The 22,968-nt window shown below is 45.4% G+C and overlaps 2 non-coding genes and 1 pseudogene across 2 annotated transcripts; all 3 read left to right on the top strand.

Moving 5' to 3' along the window:
• The first annotated feature begins 10,516 nt into the window (after positions 1-10,516).
• On the top strand, positions 10,517-12,511 carry LOC117185535 (small subunit ribosomal RNA). Its single transcript, XR_004471050.1, has one exon. It is a non-coding gene; the product is annotated as a small subunit ribosomal RNA (ribosomal RNA).
• A 600-nt stretch (positions 12,512-13,111) lies between these two features.
• Positions 13,112-13,290, top strand: LOC117185521 (5.8S ribosomal RNA). Its single transcript, XR_004471036.1, has one exon. It is a non-coding gene; the product is annotated as a 5.8S ribosomal RNA (ribosomal RNA).
• A 442-nt stretch (positions 13,291-13,732) lies between these two features.
• LOC117185549 (uncharacterized) lies at positions 13,733-16,485 on the top strand (annotated as a pseudogene).
• Positions 16,486-22,968: the final 6,483 nt, after the last annotated feature.

Here is a 22,968-nt window from a genome sequence, read left to right as displayed (position 1 = left end):
ATGCTTCTCGACCGCAAGACTTTCGTCCAATTACGGTACAATCTGTTATGGTAAGGATTTTAAATGCCATTTTGGCTTCCCGGTTGACCTCATCAGTCGACTGGGATCCGCGTCAGCGAGGTTTCCTTCCAACCGACGGATGTGCCGATAATACGACGATAGTCGACTTAATCTTAAGGGATCACCATAAACGTTGTAAATCACTTTATATCGCAACTTTAGATATAAGCAAAGCATTTGACTCGGTGTCTCATGCAGCAGTTAGCGCCACTCTAACTGCATATGGTGCCCCTAAAGAATTCGTTGACTACGTACAAAATTCGTACGAGGTCTGTGGCGCAACGCTCAATGGGGACGGATGGAGATCAGAGGAATTCATACCTGCTCGAGGTGTCAGACAGGGTGACCCGCTATCTCCCATAATATTCAACTTGATCATAGATCAGTTGCTTAGGTCCTACCCCAATGAGATTGGTGCCACAATCGGTGATCACACAACAAACGCGGCCGCGTTCGCAGATGATATTGTCTTATTTGCGGAAACTCGTTTAGGCCTTCAAACAATGCTAGACACGACTGTCGATTTTCTATCTTCAGTCGGGCTTACCCTTAACTCGGATAAATGTTTTACAGTTGGAATAAAGGGGCAACCGAAACAGAAGTGTACTGTGGTCATCCCAGAGACCTTCCGTATCGGTTCGCGCTCGTGTCCTGCATTGAAGCGCACAGACGAGTGGAAGTATTTAGGCATAACATTCACTGCACAAGGGAGGACCAGGTACAGTCCAGCCGACGACCTAGGTCCGAAGCTGTTGAGGCTGACAAGGTCCCCCCTAAAACCACAACAGAAATTGTTCGCACTCAGAACAGTTCTTATCCCACAACTTTACCATAAGCTGACCCTAGGTAGTGTGATGATAGGTGTTCTGAGGAAGTGTGACATACTGGTACGTTCGACCGTAAGGAAGTGGTTAGGGCTTCCTCTGGACGTGTCAACTGCATTCTTCCATGCTCCTCATATTTATGGGGGCCTCGGAATCCCTTCAGTTCGTTGGGTAGCGCCAATGCTACGTATGAAAAGATTGAGCAATATTAAGTGGGCCCACCTCGCGCAATCCGAGGCGGCCAGCTCATTTCTTACCGACGAATTGAATAAGGCCCGGGGTAGAACTCTGGCTGGACTGAATGAGTTGACATCGCGTACAGAGATCGAAACGTACTGGGCGAACAGGTTGTATATGTCTGTTGATGGTCGCGGCTTACGTGAAGCGGGACTTTTTCGTCCCCAACACGGCTGGGTGTGTCAGCCCACGCGTTTGCTAACAGGTCAAGATTACCGAAACGTAATCAAGCTGCGAATAAATGCCCTACCATCGAGGTCTCGTACCACGAGGGGCAGAAATGAATTGGAACGGCAATGTCGCTTGTCGCACGCTTGCGTGATTGATGCGCAGATTATAACGGATGGACTGTTTCTCGACGATGTGCACCATCGCAAAGTTGAGAAATATAAAAGACCGGAAGTTATATCTGCACTGCGGAGAGAATTCGGAGTGTCGGGCAACGTCGAAGTCCTATCCGCGACGTTAAACTGGCGTGGGATCTGGAGCAATCAATCCGTTAGAAGATTGATAGCAAAGGGTCTCATCTCATCCGGTGACAGCAATGTCATTAGCGCCAGAGTGGTAACAGGCGGACTATATTGCTTCAGACAGTTCATGTATCTCGCAGGTTACACTCGAGATTGGACTTAGCCTATACACTATGTTGGAGAGAAGACGCTTGCTACCTAGGCATAATGTGAAATTAGGTATAAACATCGTGGTTGTAAAACTTGAGGGGGGTTTTTAGTACGTATGCGTGATTACTTCGTAATCATGAATCGTGCATGCTAGTGGGGTTTGGCCTCCACTAGTATCTTTGAAGATTTTCCTTCCTCAGCGATCAAAAAAAAAAAATAATAAAATAAAAATAGCCAAATGCCTCGTCATCTAATTAGTGACGCGCATGAATGGATTAACGAGATTCCTACTGTCCCTATCTACTCAGTTGCTTTTTGACTGCCACTCGAAGCAGACGTGTTTTTCAAGCGGTCCGCTATACCGTCGTTCGAATAAAGTAAAAAGTGATTTTTCCAAGTGGAAAATACATCAAAATTGCCGCGAGATCACGCGCTGTTCGTGAGTGAAATCGGGTGTTAATTTGGTGAAAGAACAAAGCAGATATTTGCAAATTAATATTTGCAAAATAAACGCTAAAAACAACCACGTGCGAACCCTAGTTCGTAAACAAGTGCAAATAGTTCGACAGCACGTTCGAGTTCGAAGCTTTGGTTCGAAGCTTTGGCTCGAGTTCGAAGCGTTCGGTTCGTGTCTCCGCTGAGACGTTGGTTCGAGTCTCCACTAAGTGCCGATTAGTTGAGTCACGCCAATAGAGGTAGTCACAACCCGCCGGGCTATGGAAATAGAGACGGAGGCCGACGCCAGCGACACTAGCGTGGCTAGTGTAGGGGCGAGCTCGTCGTCGAGCGTTCCCGCCCGCAGGCGGGGTCGGCCGAAGTCCTCAGCCGCCAAACAGGGAGCCAAAAAGATCGGGCTTGGGATTGGGCTAGCTGGAGAGCGGCCGATCCCAGCCGAGAGATCGCCGCCAACGTCGCTCCCCTTTGAGCAGGCTCCATCCACCTCTGCCGCTGCCGCTGCCACCACCGCTGCCAGTACTTCTGCCGCCGCTGCCACCACCGCTGCCGCCACCGCTGCCGCCACCGCTGCCACCACCGCTGCCACCACCGCTGCCACCACCGCTGCCACATGCCCGGCAACTGCCATTGTCGCGGCAGGTTACTCGGCCATCATCGCAGAAATGTCTGCAATAGGGATGGCGGTGAGCGAGGCTGTCCTTAAGGGGCTGATGCCGCCCGAGGCCTCAATGGAAATCCTCGTCGCGACCAACCGGTACGACGAGTTGGTCATGGCCCTGGCTGGGGAAAAGGTGCGCCTGGAGGAGAGGGCAAGGATGCCGCCTCCACCGAGACCCGCTGCTGCTGCCCACACGGGCACCACTGCCGTCACAGCCGCTGCGTATGCGACAGCCTTCCCAGGCCTGCCCGCACCGAGCGCCGTCGCTGCACCGATCCCAAAGCCTAGGGATACCTGGTCTGCTCTAATAAAGAGCAAAAACCCGGAGGAGACCAGCAAGGAGCTAGTGGAGCGTGTTAAGAAGACCGTGGTGCCGACTCTTGGAGTCCGCGTCCACGAGGTTCGCGAGCTGAAGAGCGGAGGAGCGATTATTCGCACCCCTTCAGTGAGCGAACTGAGGAAGGTAGTGGCCAGCAGCAAGTTCACCGAAGCAGGATTGGAGGTCAAGAAGAGGCCGGAGACCAAGCCTCAGGTCGTGGTGTATGACGTGGACACGTCCATAACACCGGAAGAGTTCATGGAGGAGCTCTTCACAAAGAACCTGGAGGAGACCATGACAGCCGCGGAGTTCAAAAAGTCGGTTCACCTGGGCAGTAAACCCTGGTCGGTCACCGACGGCGCCACGATCAACGTGACGCTAGAGGTCGACGCAAAGGCACAGGAGGCGTTGCGCGAATGCGTGTACATCAAGTGGTTTAGATGCCGCTGCCGCTCCTTGGTCAGAACATACGCCTGCCACAGATGTGCAGGCTTCGACCACAAGGTGTCGCAATGTCGCCTAAAGGAGAACGTGTGCCACCGGTGTGGACAGAACGGCCACAACGTTGCACGGTGTCCCAACCCCGTGGACTGCCGCAACTGCCGCTTCAAGGGGTACCCTGCAGCACATTCCATGCTATCAGCGGCGTGCCCGATCTACGGAGCGGTACTGGCGAGGGTGCAAGCTAGACATTAATGTTTAGCTTCATCCAAGCTAATTGTGGCCGTGGCCGAGCGGCTGTGATGGAACTCGGAGCCATCATGCGCAGATCTGGCCGTCAGTTCGCACTGGTCCAGGAGCCGTACGTCGATGGAGCAGGGCGGATTACCGGCCTTCCTTCTGGAATGCGAGTTTTCCAGGACCGCCGAGGAAAAGCTGCTATCATCGTCGACGAACCGGACGCCATCTGCATGCAATGGAGACCCTTACCACGGATTTTGGAGTATGCGTCAGAGTTACAGGAAGATTCGGCTCAATCTTCCTATGCTCCGTGTACTGCCAACTCGACACCGACTTGGCGCCGTACCTCAGGTACTTAGATGCGGTGCTGCTGCTGGGCAGCCGCACTCCTGTCATCTTTGGGCTCGACGCGAACGCAGTATCCCCAGCGTGGTTTAGCAAGCTCTCCGGACACAATCGGGGGCAAGCTAACTATGCACGGGGAGAGCTGCTGTCTGAGTGGATAACCGAGATGAGAGCCGGCGTGCTCAATGAAGCCAGTCGGGTGTTTACATTCGATAACCGTAGAGGCCAAAGCGATATCGATGTGACGATCGTCAACCAAGCTGCGACTATGTGGGCCACATACGATTGGGAAGTGAAGGAATGGGACACCAGCGATCACAACATGATCCATGTTGTGGTGACGACTGACCCGAACGACACAGTTGAGCCCATTGCTCCTGTGCCGTCATGGAAGCTTTCCAATGCGCGCTGGCGATTGTTCGAGGAGGAAGTGGTAAGGGAGATTGCCGAATTACCGGAAGACATCGCCGAATCGCCGTTGGACAACCAAGTGTCTGCACTGCGCTCTGTAGAGTGCGACAGAGTGCTGGGACGCAGCGCACCGAGAGCCGCGAGAAAAGTAGTTTGGTGGACTGCCGAACTACACTCCAAACGCCGAGAGGTCAGGAGACTGAGGCGAAGGCTCCAGGACGCTCGTCGGCATGAGACCGACGCAGCAGAGGAACTTGTGCTCGCGTTGAGGATCTCCTCAGCGCAGTACAAGAAGCTCATCCTGAGATCGAAGGAAGACAACTGGCGACGCTTCGTGGGAGAGAACAGAGATGATCCATGGGGGCACGTCTACAGGATTTGCCGAGGCCGCAAAAAGAGCACGGAGATTGGATGCCTTCGAACGGATGGTAGGCTGGTCGCAACATGGCGCGACTGTGCGGGTGTGCTCCTTCGCAACTTCTTTCCTGTTGCGGAGACGAATGCACACATTGCCATCCCGATCGAGGCTCCACCGGCCCTCGAAGCTTTCGAGGTTGATGCATGCGTCGCCAGGTTGAAGAGCAGACGCTCTCCCGGCATGGACGGCATCACAGGTGCCATTTGCAAGGCATTGTGGCGTGCCATCCCTCAGCACATGACAGCGATGTATTCCCGCTGCCTGGAGACAGGGTATTTCCCAACGGAATGGAAGCATCCCAGGGTGGTTCCACTCCTGAAGGGACCCGATAAGGACCGGACCGATCCTACCTCATATCGGGGTATCTGTCTGTTGCCAGTACTGGGCAAAGTGCTTGAGGGCATCATGGTGAATCGTCTGAAGGACACCATTCCGGATGGCTGCAGATGGCAATTTGGCTTTCGCCAAGGACGTTGTGTGGAGGATGCTTGGAAACACGTCGTGAGTACTGTTTCGGCCAGCCGGTCGAAATACGTGCTCGGAGTCTTCGTGGATTTAAGGGAGCCTTCGACAACGTTGAGTGGAATGCTGCACTACGCCGCCTCCTTGAGCTGGGATGCCGAGAAGCAAGCTTGTGGCGAAGTTTCTTCTCCGGCCGGAGTGCGAGCATCGTCAGTAGGCATGGAGTAGCCACTGTTACGGTGACAAGAGGTTGCCCGCAGGGGTCCATAAGTGGTCCGTTTATATGGAACATCTTAATGGACGTGTTGCTCCAGCGCTTAGAGCCCCTTGGTGCGCTCAGCGCGTATGCTGACGACTTGCTCCTCCTCATCGAAGGGAATGCCCGATCAGAGCTCGAACAAAAAGGAGGTGAGTTAATGTCCATCGTAGGCGCTTGGGGAGTTGAAGTCGGCGTTGCCGTTTCAACTAGCAAGACGGCGATCGTGCTGCTCAAAGGCATACTTAGACGGCCGCCAGTGGTACGGTTTGCTGGAGCAAGCCTGCCATATAAGCGCAAGTATCGGTACCTAGGCATCACGGTCGGCGAGCGGTTGAGTTTTCTCCCGCACATCTCGGGCTTGCGTGATAAGCTGACCGGAGTCGTAGGGGCATTGTCGCGCGTACTGCGGGTCGACTGGGGACTCAGTCCCCGCGCAAAGCGGACAATATATGCCGGACTCATGGTGCCCCTGTGCACTATTTGGTGCCTCGGTTTGGTCTGTCGTGACGACGACGCAAGTGGTTGCCAGGAGGCATCTGCTTGCGTGCCAAAGGATCGTCCTGATTGGACGCCTACCGGTATGCCGAACAGTGTCCACCATGGCGCTGCAAGTACTAGCTGGAGCCCCCCCGTTTGATCTGGTTGCCAGACGCCTGGCAATCAGCTTCAAGCTAAAGCGTGACTACCCGCTGGAGGAGAGCGATTGGCTATACGGCGAAGATTTGGCAAATCTTAGCTGGAAGCAGAAGATGGCGCGACTAGACGAAGACCTGTTGTGCGAGTGGCAACGCAGATGGGATGATGGTGACTCCCCAGGACGGGTGACGCACCGCTTCATCCCGAACGCAGGCTTCGTCTACAGCGAACGAAGGTTTGGCTTCACGCTGCGCGCTGGGTTCCTGCTGACGGGCCACGGATCGCTCAATGCATTTCTGCATGGAAGAAGCCTTAGCGACACGCCAGCATGTCTATGCGGCGCAGAACGCGAGGATTGGCAGCACTTCCTATGTGCTTGTCCCCTCTATACAGACTTGCGAGACCTCGATGGACTTGGAGTGCAGTACACGGATGGCGACTGGACCTTCTCCGATGTGACGGCTTCTCAGGAGAGAATGCGGACTCTCGACAGGTTCGCCGGACCGGCGTTCTCCAGGCGACAGCAGCTGCTGAATGCGCAAACGGCGCACGGGCTGGGTGGATTCCCTATCCAGGCCGGTCGGGGCTAAAAGGGAGGATCGAGCTGAGTCCTTAAGATCGGTACCACGGGTTGTGCAGTTCCAAGGCTGCACATTGAGGTCGGCCCCCTAGTGGGAGTATCGTGGTGGCTGTGGTTGATACCCAAACGTTACGCGGGGAGAGCCGCTAGGCTCCTCGTGGAGTTGCGCTCTCAACCGGGTGCCGAGACCCATAGATCGGAAGACGTGTACGGAAGACGGTACATCTGTCAAATAATAACGGAGGTGTCCCAAGGCCAGCTCAGTGCGGACAGAAACCACACATAGAGCAAAAGGGCAAATGCTGACTTGATCTCGGTGTTCAGTACACACAGGGACAGCAAAAGCTCGGCCTATCGATCCTTTTGGTTTAAAGAGTTTTTAACAAGAGGTGTCAGAAAAGTTACCATAGGGATAACTGGCTTGTGGCGGCCAAGCGTTCATAGCGACGTCGCTTTTTGATCCTTCGATGTCGGCTCTTCCTATCATTGTGAAGCAAAATTCACCAAGCGTTGGATTGTTCACCCATGCAAGGGAACGTGAGCTGGGTTTAGACCGTCGTGAGACAGGTTAGTTTTACCCTACTAATGACAAAACGTTGTTGCGACAGCATTCCTGCGTAGTACGAGAGGAACCGCAGGTACGGACCAATGGCACAATACTTGTTCGAGCGAACAGTGGTATGACGCTACGTCCGTTGGATTATGCCTGAACGCCTCTAAGGTCGTATCCGTGCTGGACTGCAATGATAAATAAGGGGCAATTTGCATTGTATGGCTTCTAAAGCATTAAAAGTTTATAATTTATTTTATAAACGACAATGGATGTGATGCCAATGTAATTTGTAACATAGTAAATTGGGAGGATCATCGATCACCTGATGCCGCGCTAGTTGCATATAAAAACATTATTTAATACAATGACAAAGCCTAGAATCAATTGTAAACGACTTTTGTAACAGGCAAGGTGTTGTAAGTGGTTGAGCAGCTGCCATACTGCGATCCACTGAAGCTTATCCTTTGCTTGATGATTCGATATATATAAATTTATTCTTTATATATGAAAATTATTTTTATATATTTATATGAATATATACCTATAAATGGTAATATATATTTATATATAGATATATATTAAAAAGAATATATTTTATATAAATATGGATAAATTATTTATCCTATATAAATTACGTTGGCTTGAATATGAATATAATGTTATATTATAAGTTTGTTATACTTAATTACATATGAAATGATACTTATAAAAATTTTATTATGTGAACACACGAAACATAGTGTATATGCATATGTGCAAATGTGAATGTATATATGAAATAATATGAATGCAAAAAGCATGGAGTGATCGTATATGGAACTTGGAAGTATTTCTAATATTGGAATTTAATGATATGTGATATGAATGCAAGAATTAAATAGTTTGGTATATAAAATGTGATAATATTATTGTGTATGTGAAATGTTTCCCATATCCTAAAAATTATAACATGAGCATGATTTGATTATGAATACAGAAAATATAAAGATATATTTTATATACATATGTACAAATATATGTATATTTGGAGTGGTCGTTTGTGGAACTTGGAAGTATTTCTAATATTGGAATTCAATGATATGTGATATAAATGCAAGAATTAAATAGTTTTGTATATAAAATGACAATATTATGGATATGGGGAAACATTCACCATATCCTTAAAATTATAACATGAGCATGATTTGATTTTGAATAGAGAAAATATAATGATATATTTTATATACATATTTACAAAAATATATGTATATTTTTGACATTGTGTTATAATGAATAAAAATAACAAATAACGCCGAGGTGTGCTATAAAATATCAATATTAGGTTTTATATGGATATGGATATGGATATGGATATGGATATGGGAATGTTTCTCATATATAATATAACATTATAACATAATCATAATGCGATTATAAATATAGAAAATATAAAAATGTATTTAATATAAATAGATATATTACGTGTATATGTGAAATTAAAGCAAAGATACCAGCTGATATGATATTTTTCATGTAAATGAATGATGAATGTAATAAAAATAATTAATTTAATTTCATATGATATGGGGAACATACTAAGTCGGCAATGTCTGTTTATTTTATATGCGTATATATATTTTTCTTAATATATATGAATAATTTTGAAGTGATAGTATAGTATTTTGTATTAAAATACGAAAAGAAACTATTTTTAAAAGGTACTCTCAAGTAAAAATACCTGATTTGCGGAAAGCGTGGCAGAAAACCTATATAGGGAGTGGTAGTCTCGTGCATGGTATATTTCATATGAAAATTTTATAATGAAAAATTATTAATTTATTTCATATGATATGGGGAATATACTAAGCCGGCAATGTCTGTGTATTTTATATGAATATATATATATTTCTTAATATATATGAATAATTTTGAAGTGATAGTATTGTATTTTTTATTAAAATACGAAAAGAAACTATTGTTAAGAGGCACTCTCAAGTAAAAATACCCGATTTGCGGAAAGCGTGGCAGAAAACCTATATAGGGAGTGGTAGTCTCGTGCATGGTATATTTCATATGAAAATTTTATAATGAAAAATTATTAATTTATTTCATATGATATGGGGAATATACTTAGCCGACAATGTCTGTGTATTTTATATGAATATATATATATTTCTTAATATATATGAATAATTTTGAAGTGATAGTATTGTATTTTTTATTAAAATACGAAAAGAAACTATTGTTAAGAGGCTTTCTAAAGCAAAAATACCCGATTTGCGGAAAGCGTGGCAGAAAACCTATACATGATGGACAGTTGATGTCCATCGGTATTGTATACAATATTTGGTACAGTATTGTATATAATATTATTATATGTTGTCATTATACTCAAAGTAGTGTTTAATAGGAGATATTTGTTTTCAAATTGATCTTAATAAAGATAATATAGTGAAACTAACCAAGATATATACTATTTAGTATATATCATTTCTGTTTCGAATTATTATCGTGAATTTTTGGAAATGGTCTTATATGATTAAATATTGTATGAGTGCCATTTCAACAATGTACCAGCATATAATCAAAGCGATTTATATGCAAATTCAAATATTGCCAAAATATATAAATTCCATTCCACATGAACTCATGTGTTTGGTTTTATTTAATGTATATCACAAAAAACGCATACGAAATTGGATAAATTTTAAATTTGTTGTCAAAATACATAGTTTAAACACAATTAATATTGGTTTAAGCCTATATACGTGTGATAATATATTAAGTGCAAATAAAAAGATATTTTTGAACGAAAAAAAAATGTATATAATAAAATATATATATTTATATAGAGAAAAATGGCGAATGTGAATGCTATATAAAAATGGCCACAATCGTTTAACAAATTCTCATAAACTGTTGATAAAAAATATTTATTTTTTTTTTTTTTATTCAAAAGTATTATTGAGTTGTCAAATATTTACATATGTGAGCGTATGCGCACGAAACGAAAACATTATTCTGGTTGATCCTGCCAGTAGTTATATGCTTGTCTCAAAGATTAAGCCATGCATGTCTAAGTACACACGAATTAAAAGTGAAACCGCAAAAGGCTCATTATATCAGTTATGGTTCCTTAGATCGTTAACAGTTACTTGGATAACTGTGGTAATTCTAGAGCTAATACATGCAATTAAAACACGGACCTTATGGGACGTGTGCTTTTATTAGGCTAAAACCAAGCGATCGCAAGATCGTTACATTGGTTGAACTCTAGATAACATGCAGATCGTATGGTCTTGTACCGACGACAGATCTTTCAAATGTCTGCCCTATCAACTTTTGATGGTAGTATCTAGGACTACCATGGTTGCAACGGGTAACGGGGAATCAGGGTTCGATTCCGGAGAGGGAGCCTGAGAAACGGCTACCACATCTAAGGAAGGCAGCAGGCGCGTAAATTACCCACTCCCAGCTCGGGGAGGTAGTGACGAAAAATAACAATACAGGACTCATATCCGAGGCCCTGTAATTGGAATGAGTACACTTTAAATCCTTTAACAAGGACCAATTGGAGGGCAAGTCTGGTGCCAGCAGCCGCGGTAATTCCAGCTCCAATAGCGTATATTAAAGTTGTTGCGGTTAAAACGTTCGTAGTTGAACTTGTGCTTCATACGGGTAGTACAACTTACAATTGTGGTTAGTACTATACCTTTATGTATGTAAGCGTATTACCGGTGGAGTTCTTATATATAATTAAGTACTTGTATTTTTTTATATATTCCTCCTATTTAAAAACCTGCATTAGTGCTCTTCATCGAGTGTTATTGTGGGCCGGTACAATTACTTTGAACAAATTAGAGTGCTTAAAGCAGGCTTCAAATGCCTGAATATTCTGTGCATGGGATAATGAAATAAGACCTCTGTTCTGCTTTCATTGGTTTTCAGATCAAGAGGTAATGATTAATAGAAGCAGTTTGGGGGCATTAGTATTACGACGCGAGAGGTGAAATTCTTGGACCGTCGTAAGACTAACTTAAGCGAAAGCATTTGCCAAAGATGTTTTCATTAATCAAGAACGAAAGTTAGAGGTTCGAAGGCGATCAGATACCGCCCTAGTTCTAACCATAAACGATGCCAGCTAGCAATTGGGTGTAGCTACTTTTATGGCTCTCTCAGTCGCTTCCCGGGAAACCAAAGCTTTTGGGCTCCGGGGGAAGTATGGTTGCAAAGCTGAAACTTAAAGGAATTGACGGAAGGGCACCACCAGGAGTGGAGCCTGCGGCTTAATTTGACTCAACACGGGAAAACTTACCAGGTCCGAACATAAGTGTGTAAGACAGATTGATAGCTCTTTCTCGAATCTATGGGTGGTGGTGCATGGCCGTTCTTAGTTCGTGGAGTGATTTGTCTGGTTAATTCCGATAACGAACGAGACTCAAATATATTAAATAGATATCTTCAGGATTATGGTGTTGAAGCTTATATAGCCTTCATTCATGGTGGCAGTAAAATGTTTATTGTGTTTGAATGTGTTTATATAAGTGGAGCCGTACCTGTTGGTTTGTCCCATTATAAGGACACTAGCTTCTTAAATGGACAAATTGCGTCTAGCAATAATGAGATTGAGCAATAACAGGTCTGTGATGCCCTTAGATGTCCTGGGCTGCACGCGCGCTACAATGAAAGTATCAACGTGTATTTCCTAGACCGAGAGGTCCGGGTAAACCGCTGAACCACTTTCATGCTTGGGATTGTGAACTGAAACTGTTCACATGAACTTGGAATTCCCAGTAAGTGTGAGTCATTAACTCGCATTGATTACGTCCCTGCCCTTTGTACACACCGCCCGTCGCTACTACCGATTGAATTATTTAGTGAGGTCTCCGGACGTGATCACTGTGACGCCTTGCGTGTTACGGTTGTTTCGCAAAAGTTGACCGAACTTGATTATTTAGAGGAAGTAAAAGTCGTAACAAGGTTTCCGTAGGTGAACCTGCGGAAGGATCATTATTGTATGTTTCTACCGTTAACAAAAATATATATATATTGCCAATTTACCAAACAAAATATGTTTTTATAAAATCATAATTGTAAAATAAAATATATTCAGTTGTATATATTATATGTTTATATTAATTAATTATATTGCCAATATACTCATTTAGTAGTAGCTATACATATAACATTGTGTTCTATGTGTGTAGCAATTAATATATAAATACATATTGATGATATTATTACAATAATATTGATTTATAACATCTGTGTGCATATGTACCATAGTATGCACGCGTTGCGAATATGTATTTTCCATCATAGCTATGGGCATACATTGGTTAATGCAACAGCCTAAAAAGTACAATGTTGTACCTGATTTCAGGTTAATACTTTTATATAAATTGATAATTATCAAACAAGCCAAAATACATATTATATTATTTAACAATATGGTAATATATCGTTTATATAAAACTAAGACATTTCGCAACATTCTTTTAGGATAAAATTAAAATTTATTGAAGGAATTGATATATGCCAGTAAAATGGTGTATTTTTAATTTCTTTCAATAAAGACATATCTGACAAATAAATGAATAAACAAATTTTAATCACTCTAAGCGGTGGATCACTCGGCTCATGGGTCGATGAAGAACGCAGCAAACTGTGCGTCATCGTGTGAACTGCAGGACACATGAACATCGACATTTTGAACGCATATCGCAGTCCATGCTGTTTGGTACTTTAATTAATTTTATAGTGCTGCTTGGACTACATATGGTTGAGGGTTGTAAGACTATGCTAAATAAGTTGTTTAAAAATTTTACGAAATTTTTAAGCATATTGTATATTATTGGATATGTATATATATATATATATTCATAATATTGATATTAAATGGAAACGCATTATCTCTCATTGTTGTATATATTTGTGTGAGAAGAACGAAGAAAAATATATATTTTTTTGTCCTTTTTGAATCAAATAATACTGAGGAATGTCTAGCATAAAAAAATAATTAAAGTTTTTTCATCTAGAATTGCCTCTTATTAATGTTTCGAAAGGAAATTTTGTTGTAAATATAAATATTTAATATTCTTCGTGATATTCGTTATAAAATACGAATATTATAATGATTTCATTATGAGAACGCTCTATATATATAATAATATAGTGTAATTATCATTATAAATTTTAATATACGTATATACAACCTCAACTCATATGGGACTACCCCCTGAATTTAAGCATATTAATTAGGGGAGGAAAAGAAACTAACCAGGATTTTCTTAGTAGCGGCGAGCGAAAAGAAATCAGTTCAGCACTAAGTCACTTTGTCTATATGGCAAACGTGAGATGCAGTGTATGGAGCGTCAATATTCTAGTATGAGAAATTAACGATTTAAGTCCTTCTTAAATGAGGCCATTTACCCATAGAGGGTGCCAGGCCCGTATAACGTTAATGATTACTAGATGATGTTTCCAAAGAGTCGTGTTGCTTGATAGTGCAGCACTAAGTGGGTGGTAAACTCCATCTAAAACTAAATATAACCATGAGACCGATAGTAAACAAGTACCGTGAGGGAAAGTTGAAAAGAACTCTGAATAGAGAGTTCAACAGTACGTGAAACTGCTTAGAGGTTAAGCCCGATGAACCTGAATATCCGTTATGGAAAATTCATCATTAAAGTTGTAATATTTTAACAATATTATAATAATAGTGTGCATTTTTTCCATATAAGGACATTGTAATCTATTAGCATATAACAAATTTATCATAAAATATGACTTATAGTTTATTCAAATTATTATGCTTGCATTTTAACATAGAATAAATGTCATTAATTTGATAAAGTGTTGATAAATTAAAATTAATACAGTGCGTTAATTTTTCGAAATTATATAATGGCATAATTATCATTGATTTTTGTGTTTATTATATGCATTTGTATGATTAACAATGCGAAAGATTCAGGATACTTTCGGGACCCGTCTTGAAACACGGACCAAGGAGTCTAACATATGTGCAAGTTATTGGGAGATAAACCTAATAGCATAATTAACTTGACTAATAATGGGATTAGTTTTTTAACTATTTATAGATAATTAACACAATCCCGGGGCGTTCTATATAGTTATGTATGATAATATTTATATTATTTATGCCTCTAACTGGAACGTACCTTGAGCATATATGCTGTGACCCGAAAGATGGTGAACTATACTTGATCAGGTTGAAGTCAGGGGAAACCCTGATGGAAGACCGAAACAGTTCTGACGTGCAAATCGATTGTCAGAATTGAGTATAGGGGCGAAAGACCAATCGAACCATCTAGTAGCTGGTTCCTTCCGAAGTTTCCCTCAGGATAGCTGGTGCATTTTAATGTTATATAAAATAATCTTATCTGGTAAAGCGAATGATTAGAGGCCTTAGGGTCGAAACGATCTTAACCTATTCTCAAACTTTAAATGGGTAAGAACCTTAACTTTCTTGATATGAAGTTTAAGGTTATGATATAATGTGCCCAGTGGGCCACTTTTGGTAAGCAGAACTGGCGCTGTGGGATGAACCAAACGTAATGTTACGGTGCCCAAATTAACAACTCATGCAGAAACCATGAAAGGCGTTGGTTGCTTAAAACAGCAGGACGGTGATCATGGAAGTCGAAATCCGCTAAGGAGTGTGTAACAACTCACCTGCCGAAGCAACTAGCCCTTAAAATGGATGGCGCTTAAGTTGTATACCTATACATTACCGCTAAAGTAGATGATTTATATTACTTGTGATATAAGGTTTGAAACTTTAGTGAGTAGGAAGGTACAATGGTATGCGTAGAAGTGTTTGGCGTAAGCCTTCATGGAGCTGCCATTGGCACAGATCTTGGTGGTAGTAGCAAATAATCGAATGAGACCTTGGAGGACTGAAGTGGAGAAGGGTTTCGTGTGAACAGTGGTTGATCACGAGTTAGTCGGTCCTAAGTTCAAGGCGAAAGCCGAAAATTTTCAAGTAAAAAATCAGTGAGTAATATTGTCAAATCTTTTATGATTTTTAAATACTTGAATAATTTTGAACGAAAGGGAATACGGTTCCAATTCCGTAACCTGTTGAGTATCCGTTTGTTATTAAATATGGGCCTCGTGCTCATCCTGGCAACAGGAACGACCATAAAGAAGCCGTCGAGAGATATCGGAAGAGTTTTCTTTTCTGTTTTATAGCCGTACTACCATGGAAGTCTTTCGCAGAGAGATATGGTAGATGGGCTAGAAGAGCATGACATATACTGTTGTGTCGATATTTTCTCCTCGGACCTTGAAAATTTATGGTGGGGACACGCAAACTTCTCAACAGGCCGTACCAATATCCGCAGCTGGTCTCCAAGGTGAAGAGTCTCTAGTCGATAGAATAATGTAGGTAAGGGAAGTCGGCAAATTAGATCCGTAACTTCGGGATAAGGATTGGTTTTGAAGATTGAGATAGTCGGGCTTGATTGGGAAACAATAACATGGTTTATGTGCTCGTTCTGGGTAAATAGAGTTTCTATCATTTATGATAGTTACTTGTTCCCCGGATAGTTTAGTTACGTAGCCAATTGTGGAACTTTCTTGCTAAAATTTTTAAGAATACTAATTGGGTTAAACCAGTTAGTTCTTATTAATTATAACGATTATCAATTAACAATCAATTCAGAACTGGCACGGACTTGGGGAATCCGACTGTCTAATTAAAACAAAGCATTGTGATGGCCCTAGCGGGTGTTGACACAATGTGATTTCTGCCCAGTGCTCTGAATGTCAAAGTGAAGAAATTCAAGTAAGCGCGGGTCAACGGCGGGAGTAACTATGACTCTCTTTGGAAGATATGGGTCTGAATAATAGCGTAGAAGGGGAGTCATTCCGTAATTCGTAAATCGTAAAAATCAGATCAAGTTGATTCAAGACCTCCTCGTGGTATCTTCTGGATGCTATTAGACTGAAGTTCTTTTGGTCTAATAGTAACTAACTTGAACAGCGAAACAGTCCTATGGGGTTGCCAGCCCCTTGGACAGTTCAGTTTGATTGGCACTAATATGCAAAATACAACGCCTCGGATAATAAACACTAATTCGTTGACGAACCAAATCCCTACGGTCTCTAGCCTAGGGGCCCAATCTGAACATAGTGCACAGGTTAACCCAAACAGTGGTTACCAATGCACGATATGTGAATCGTCTTTCCGTAGCAAAAGCGGACTAGGCGTTCACATGTCACGTCGGCACAAGGACGAGTTTGATCAACTTCGTCTGCGTACCGACCGTAAGGCACAATGGAGTGAGGAAGAGTTGAGTATGATGGCAAGAAAAGAGATCGAGCTCGCAGCAAATGGAGAAAGATATCTAAATAAGAAGCTAGCGGAAGTATTTACGAACCGTAGCGTCGACGCTATCAAGAAATGTCGACAGAGGGAGAGATATAAGACCAAAATCGAACAGCTAAAGGGTCAAGCTGTTCCTCTCCCAGAAGCATTAGAATCTGAAACCATACAGCGCCGCCCTAGTATACGCGAGCGAGATCTCCTAGTAACGCCACCTAACACTCTCGGAACCACTCCAACCGAACTGTCGAACAGGGAAATCCTGGCAGTACTACAGGGGTACCCACCTGTAGTATGCAATGACCAATGGAGAGTTGAGGTTTTGCAATCCATCGTAGATGGTGCGCAGGCCTCGGGTAAGGAAACTACTCTTCAGCGCTTGTCTACTTACCTTATGGAAGTATTTCCCTCACAGAATGACCGCCCCATTCAAACGAGACCTCCACGGAGACCTCGTAATAGGAGACAAGGTAGGAGACAGCAGTACGCCTTAACACAGCGTAACTGGGACAAGCACAAAGGTCGTTGTATAAAAGCCATTTTGGATGGAACTGAGGGGACAGCAACTATGCCAAGTCAAGGTATCATGGGGTCCTATTGGAGACAAGTCATGACACAAACAAGCCCAACATATAGTGGTACGAACACCACGTTCCGGACGGAACACCCACTTGAAGGGGTTTGGTCCCCGATAACACTAGGGGACCTAAGGGTACACAGAGTGTCATTGACGAAATCTCCAGGACCTGATGGGATTACTCCAAGAACTGTCAGGAGTATTCCGTCAGGAGTTATGCTTCGCATAATGAACCTGATACTTTGGTGCGGAAAGTTGCCTGTCTCCATCCGACAGGCACGAACCATCTTCATTCCGAAGGTGGGGAATGCTTCTCGACCGCAAGACTTTCGTCCAATTACGGTACAATCTGTTATGGTAAGGATTTTAAATGCCATTTTGGCTTCCCGGTTGACCTCATCAGTCGACTGGGATCCGCGTCAGCGAGGTTTCCTTCCAACCGACGGATGTGCCGATAATACGACGATAGTCGACTTAATCTTAAGGGATCACCATAAACGTTGTAAATCACTTTATATCGCAACTTTAGATATAAGCAAAGCATTTGACTCGGTGTCTCATGCAGCAGTTAGCGCCACTCTAACTGCATTCGGTGCCCCTAAAGAATTCGTTGACTACGTACAAAATTCGTACGAGGTCTGTGGCACAACGCTCAATGGGGACGGATGGAGATCAGAGGAATTCATACCTGCTCGAGGTGTCAGACAGGGTGACCCGCTATCTCCCATAATATTCAACTTGATCATCGATCAGTTGCTTAGGTCCTACCCCAATGAGATTGGTGCCACAATCGGTGATCACACAACAAACGCGGCCGCGTTCGCAGATGATATTGTCTTATTTGCGGAAACTCGTTTAGGCCTTCAAACAATGCTAGACACGACTGTCGATTTTCTATCTTCAGTCGGGCTTACCCTTAACTCGGATAAATGTTTTACAGTTGGAATAAAGGGGCAACCGAAACAGAAGTGTACTGTGGTCATCCCAGAGACCTTCCGTATCGGTTCGCGCTCGTGTCCTGCATTGAAGCGCACAGACGAGTGGAAGTATTTAGGCATAACATTCACTGCACAAGGGAGGACCAGGTACAGTCCAGCCGACGACCTAGGTCCGAAGCTGTTGAGGCTGACAAGGTCCCCCCTAAAACCACAACAGAAATTGTTCGCACTCAGAACAGTTCTTATCCCACAACTTTACCATAAGCTGACCCTAGGTAGTGTGATGATAGGTGTTCTGAGGAAGTGTGACATACTGGTACGTTCGACCGTAAGGAAGTGGTTAGGGCTTCCTCTGGACGTGTCAACTGCATTCTTCCATGCTCCTCATATTTATGGGGGCCTCGGAATCCCTTCAGTTCGTTGGGTAGCGCCAATGCTACGTATGAAAAGATTGAGCAATATTAAGTGGGCCCACCTCGCGCAATCCGAGGCGGCCAGCTCATTTCTTACCGACGAATTGAATAAGGCCCGGGGTAGAACTCTGGCTGGACTGAATGAGTTGACATCGCGTTCGGAGATCGAAACGTATTGGGCGAACAGGTTGTATATGTCTGTTGATGGTCGCGGCTTACGTGAAGCGGGACTTTTTCGTCCCCAACACGGCTGGGTGTGTCAGCCCACGCGTTTGCTAACAGGTCAAGATTACCGAAACGGTATCAAGCTGCGAATAAATGCCCTACCATCGAGGTCTCGTACCACGAGGGGCAGAAATGAATTGGAACGGCAATGTCGTGCAGGTTGTGATGCTCCCGAAACAACAAACCACATCCTGCAGAATTGTTACCGTACGCATGGGAGGCGGGTAGCAAGACATAACTGTGTAGTCAATAACCTTAAGAGGATTCTTGAGGAGAAGGGCCACACAGTACACGTCGAACCAAGTTTGCAGCTGGAAACCTCGGTAAGTAAACCAGACCTGGTGTGTATCCGTGACAATCACGCTTGCGTGATTGATGCGCAGATTATAACGGATGGACTGTTTCTCGACGATGTGCACCATCGCAAAGTTGAGAAATATAAAAGACCGGAAGTTATATCTGCACTGCGGAGAGAATTCGGAGTGTCGGGCAACGTCGAAGTCCTATCCGCGACGTTAAACTGGCGTGGGATCTGGAGCAATCAATCCGTTAGAAGATTGATAGCAAAGGGTCTCATCTCATCCGGTGACAGCAATGTCATTAGCGCCAGAGTGGTAACAGGCGGACTATATTGCTTCAGACAGTTCATGTATCTCGCAGGTTACACTCGAGATTGGACTTAGCCTATACACTATGTTGGAGAGAAGACGCTTGCTACCTAGGCTTAATGTGAAATTAGGTATAAACATCGTGGTTGTAAAACTTGAGGTGGGTTTTTAGTACGTATGCGTGATTACTTCGTAATCATGAATCGTGCATGCTAGTGGGGTTTGGCCTCCACTAGTATCTTTGAAGATTTTCCTTCCTCAGCGATCAAAAAAAAAAAAAAAAAAAAAAAAAAAAAAAAAATAGCCAAATGCCTCGTCATCTAATTAGTGACGCGCATGAATGGATTAACGAGATTCCTACTGTCCCTATCTACTCAGTTGCTTTTTGACTGCCATTCGAAGCAGACGTGTTTTTCAAGCGGTCCGCTATACCGTCGTTCGAAGAAAGTAAAAAGTGATTTTTCCAAGTGGAAAATACATCAAAATTGCCGCGAGATCACGCGCTGTTCGTGAGTGAAATCGGGAGTTAATTTGGTGAAAGAACAAAGCAGATATTTGCAAATTAATATTTGCAGAATAAACGCTAAAAACAACCACGTGCGGAACCCTAGTTCGTAAACAAGTGCGAATAGTTCGACAACAAGTCGGAATAGTTCGACAGCACGTTCGAGTTCGAAGCTTTGGTTCGAAGCTTTGGCTCGAGTTCGAAGCGTTCGGTTCGTGTCTTCGCTGAGACGTTGGTTCGAGTCTCCACTAAGTGCCGATTAGTTGAGTCACGCCAATAGAGGTAGCCACAACCCGCCGGGCTATGGAAATAGAGACGGAGGCCGACGCCAGCGACACTAGCGTGGCTAGTGTAGGGGCGAGCTCGACGTCGAGCGTTCTCGCCCGCAGGCGGGGTCGGCCGAAGTCCTCAGCCGTCAAACAGGGAGCCAAAAAGATCGGGCTTGGGATTGGGCTAGCTGGAGAGCGGCCGATCCCAGCCGAGAGATCGCCGCCAACGTCGCTCCCCTTTGAGCAGGCTCCATCCACCTCTGCCGCTGCCGCTGCCACCACCGCTGCCAGTACTTCTGCCGCCGCTGCCACCACCGCTGCCGCCACCGCTGCCGCCACCGCTGCCGCCACCGCTGCCACCACCGCTGCCACCACCGCTGCCACATGCCCGGCAACTGCCATTGTCGCGGCAGGTTACTCGGCCATCATCGCAGAAATGTCTGCAATAAGGATGGCGGTGAGCAAGGCTGTCCTTAAGGGGCTGATGCCGCCCGAGGCCTCAATGGAAATCCTTGTCGCGACCAACCGGTACGACGAGTTGGTCATGGCCCTGGCTGGGGAAAAGGTGCGCCTGGAGGAGAGGGCAAGGATGCCGCCTCCACCGAGACCCGCTGCTGCTGCCCACACGGGCACCAATGCCGTCACAGCCGCTGCGTATGCGACAGCCTTCCCAGGACTGCCCGCACCGAGCGCCGTCGCTGCACCGATCCCAAAGCCTAGGGATACCTGGTCTGCTCTAATAAAGAGCAAAAACCCGGAGGAGACCAGCAAGGAGCTAGTGGAGCGTATTAAGAAGACCGTGGTGCCGACTCTTGGAGTCCGCGTCCACGAGGTTCGCGAGCTGAAGAGCGGAGGAGCGATTATTCGCACCCCTTCAGTGAGCGAACTGAGGAAGGTAGTGGCCAGCAGCAAATTCACCGAAGCAGGATTGGAGGTGAAGAAGAGGCCGGAGACCAAGCCTCAGGTCGTGGTGTATGACGTGGACACGTCCATAACACCGGAAGAGTTCATGGAGGAGCTCTTCACAAAGAACCTGGAGGAGACCATGACAGCCGCGGAGTTCAAAAAGTCGGTTCACCTGGGCAGTAAACCCTGGTCGGTCACCGATGGCGCCACGATCAACGTGACGCTAGAGGTCGACGCAAAGGCACAGGAGGCGTTGCGCGAATGCGTATACATTAAGTGGTTTAGATGCCGCTGCCGCTCCTTGGTCAGAACATACGCCTGCCACAGATGTGCAGGCTTCGACCACAAGGTGTCGCAATGTCGCCTAAAGGAGAACGTGTGCCACCGGTGTGGACAGAACGGCCACAACGTTGCACGGTGCCCCAACCCCGTGGACTGCCGCAACTGCCGCTTCAAGGGGTACCCTGCAGCACATTCCATGCTGTCAGCGGCGTGCCCGATCTACGGAGCGGTACTGGCGAGGGTGCAAGCTAGACATTAATGTTTAGCTTCATCCAAGCTAATTGTGGCCGTGGCCGAGCGGCTGTGATGGAACTCGGAGCCATCATGCGCAGCTCTGGCCGTCAGTTCGCACTGGTCCAGGAGCCGTACGTCGATGGAGCAGGGCGGATTACCGGCCTTCCTTCTGGAATGCGAGTTTTCCAGGACCGCCGAGGAAAAGCTGCTATCATCGTCGACGAACCGGACGCCATCTGCATGCCAATGGAGACCCTTACCACGGATTTTGGAGTATGCGTCAGAGTTACGGGAAGATTCGGCTCAATCTTCCTATGCTCCGTGTACTGCCAATTCGACACCGACTTGGCGCCGTACCTCAGGTACTTAGATGCGGTGCTGCTGCTGGGCAGCCGCACTCCTGTCATCTTTGGGCTCGACGCGAACGCAGTATCCCCAGCGTGGTTTAGCAAGCTCTCCGGACACAATCGGGGGCAAGCTAACTATGCACGGGGTGAGCTGCTGTCTGAGTGGATAACCGAGATGAGAGCCGGCGTGCTCAATGAAGCCAGTCGGGTGTTTACATTCGATAACCGTAGAGGCCAAAGCGATATCGATGTGACGATCGTCAACCAAGCTGCGACTATGTGGGCCACATACGATTGGGAAGTGAAGGAATGGGACACCAGCGATCACAACATGATCCATGTTGTGGTGACGACTGACCCGAACGACACAGTTGAGCCCATTGCTCCTGTGCCGTCATGGAAGCTTTCCAATGCGCGCTGGCGATTGTTCGAGGAGGAAGTGGTAAGGGAGATTGCCGAATTACCGGAAGACATCGCCGAATCGCCGTTGGACAACCAAGTGTCTGCACTGCGCTCTGTAGTGCACAGTGTGTGCGACAGAGTGCTGGGACGCAGCACACCGAGAGCCGCGAGAAAAGTAGTTTGGTGGACTGCCGAACTACACTCCAAACGCCGAGAGGTCAGGAGACTGAGGCGAAGGCTCCAGGACGCTCGTCGGCATGAGACCGACGCAGCAGAGGAACTTGTGCTCGCGTTGAGGATCTCCTCAGCGCAGTACAAGAAGCTCATCCTGAGATCGAAGGAAGACAACTGGCGACGCTTCGTGGGAGAGAACAGAGATGATCCATGGGGGCACGTCTACAGGATTTGCCGA

Source organism: Drosophila pseudoobscura, unplaced genomic scaffold (genome assembly GCF_009870125.1).
Source record: "Drosophila pseudoobscura strain MV-25-SWS-2005 unplaced genomic scaffold, UCI_Dpse_MV25 Unplacedtig00000848, whole genome shotgun sequence".
Classification (NCBI taxonomy): Eukaryota; Metazoa; Arthropoda; class Insecta; order Diptera; family Drosophilidae; genus Drosophila; species Drosophila pseudoobscura.
Note: the sequence above shows the minus strand (reverse complement) of the source record. Positions and strands in the feature narration are given on the sequence as shown.